Genomic DNA, 2,884 nt, shown 5'->3' on the forward strand with positions numbered 1-2,884 from the left:
ATTAAGTTTGGTGATTTTTCAAACCTAAAAATAACAAATTAGTCAGTCGACATGAAGTTTTCGGACATAAGCATTATATAGCGATCAACTTATTTTTTGGTACTGTATCAGGAATTTTTTTGCGACAGTTTAATTTTGCTACTTTTGCTGTAAGAATTGAAACGCGAAAATAAAATGTCCACGAAAATAAAGATCTCATGTGCACTTGTTTATAAAGAATGCACAATTCATTATAATTTGTTTCAACCAGATAAATCAAAATTTTCAAGTTTCTTTAACAAATTGTAGATTATCTTTATGTCTAGAATTTAGAATAAAAGGATGTCATAAAGCACTGGTTCTCTGGTAAAGTCCCAAATTCCGATTAAAACACGATAGAATATAAATTGCAGCAAAACTTATAGATGAAGAACATGGAATTCCCTCACGATATATTCTATCCACCACATAAGTTTTGGCATATATGCTGCCGTTTATGTGTTACGATTGAAAAAGTTTAGATGAAAAAACGTCAAAAATACATTTAACGTCATTTTATTTCTTTAACGTCGTTGTCTGACAGTGTGATTTTTATTACCAAGAAATATTTCTTGTACAGTGTTTTTTTTTATCTTATTAATTCACATAAACTTGAACGTGCGTTTTTCCTGTGAGTTGAAATTCAAGAATATTCAGCAATGTCTGCATTACTAAATTAGTCTTTTTTATGTTTTTAACACACAAAAAAATAAGGTGATACATCTTCCTATGGACTGATTCCTTGAAAACTAGTACGCAAGTATTCGGCATGCCGGTCTTGACCAAAGAAAGATTAATATTATTATCGTGTTAACATGCTTTCAATCCAAATATGCATTTAGTTTTCCGCTGAATGCTACTTCTTATCCTCCTCTTCTTCCGCATCACTTATATATGCTACCGTGAATTATCATTGATGTGGTCTAATTTATAAATCAACTTTTTAAGTTCAAAATGCAACAAGAATGACGTATAATGTATTCATCATTTGTTTTGAATAGTATGAATTACTAAGAGTTTTCTTTTGTAGACAAAACACAACACTTGTATCTTTGATGAGTTACTTACTTTAAATTTGTTATATATAAATTATAATACATTACTTTTTTTTTCTTTTTATCGCATGATGGAGTTGAAACCTCAGTTTCTTTAACATTTCAAAATTTATAATGGATAATCAAAGAAAATAGAAAGGAATTGCAGAGTTAAATCGTTTCGTTCGCCGGCATTATACCTATGACTCCCGTTTGATATTTGTAAGTTATGTTACGTTATTCATTATAATTTAAAACAACAATTCATTTGTAGGGACGAGAATACTGATGATTCAGAGCAGATGACATTGTCTTTGATATTTTTGCAGCTTCTCAGTAGTAGGAACACATATCCCAAACCAAATATGATCAAATATACCTAATTTCATTTTAACTTCTGTTATCGAAGATATTTAAATTATTACGAAGAAATTAAATAACAGTTTTTCTTTCCCGTTTTATTTTAGTCAGATATTAATAAAAATAGATAAATGCTTTCACTTGTGCAGTACAGTGTTAGATTTTAAAAATGGGAGGTGTACGTGGTCGTGTCCTCGTGTGTATGTCGTTGATACATACTAAATATCTATTATGTCGAAATTATGATAAAACAACGAAAATGTATCTGCATGATCTGAATGCAAGAATATTACAGTATAAACATATTTCTCTCAAAATAGTGAAAAATGACATAGGGAGAATTACAGAATACAGAAATGTAGATCCCTCCTATTTTTGGTTTAGATGTAATACTCAGCTAATGTTTCAGGTTGTTTATTCGAATATAGTATATGGATTGATCTTGTATCGGTGGCTTGAAGTCAACTATATATCAAACGACCAAGTTTTTGACAATGCTCAACATTTGAGGAACAAACAAATTGTATAATTGATAAATGGGAATCATCACTACAGGGAACTTATTTTTAATCCTATGTTTTAATAAAGTTTCGGTAAGAATTTGTAATATCCTTTTCAAGTATACTATGGAAAAGGTTTCTCGGTTTTCAATGAGTCATCTACTGCTAGTATGTTACCCATCCATCAGTGTTGTTTTTGATGTACCATTTAAAGCCTAATATTATTTTTTTTGTCGCAATTATGCTCTTAAACATCTATTTGATAACTATTTCATCGTTTTTCGGTCATTTGTGTTTGGTGGAGATTATATGATATTATTAAGAAAGTGAACAATTGCAAATATTAAACTGCTCTTACACAAACGGAGTGGAATTGATCCTTTAATTCTAATAATGGATAACTGTTTCTGTTTGTTTTTGGTACTGTCATTGCTATGATTATGTACTTATGTATCAATATAGTTTGATATGATTGTTATATTATTACATATGAACGATTTTTTGTGAACTAGAAAATGAGGAGGGGGCAATACTATTCTAAAGAGCATTTGATAGGCGGAGTGGGAATTGATAATTTCTTTAAATTAAAATTTCGATTTTGGGCGAAAATCAGGAGTTTTGCAAAATCGTTTTCATTAACACTAAGACGTGTTTTCATAGCAATGGGTTTACTTCTAGATTTGTAAGCATACCTTGTTCAATTTGTCAAGGATTCACAATTGCTCCTATATTATATATTCTGCAAGCAGAATCAATTGCAGCATCAATTAAAAACAGCCTTAATAAAGAAGGAATAAAACTTCCAACTAGAACTGGGGACTATGTTGAAACAAAGCTAAATATGTGTGCTGACGATACTCAACTTTTTAATATAATAGAGGTATATATCGTAGAAACATTTAAATCTTTAAAACTGTACGGAAACGCTTGAGGGGCTAGATTGAATATGGACAATACTGCAGGCAAGTGCCG

The sequence above is a fragment of the Mytilus edulis genome, chromosome 14, assembly GCF_963676685.1.
Source record: "Mytilus edulis chromosome 14, xbMytEdul2.2, whole genome shotgun sequence".
Lineage (NCBI taxonomy): Eukaryota > Metazoa > Mollusca > Bivalvia > Mytilida > Mytilidae > Mytilus > Mytilus edulis.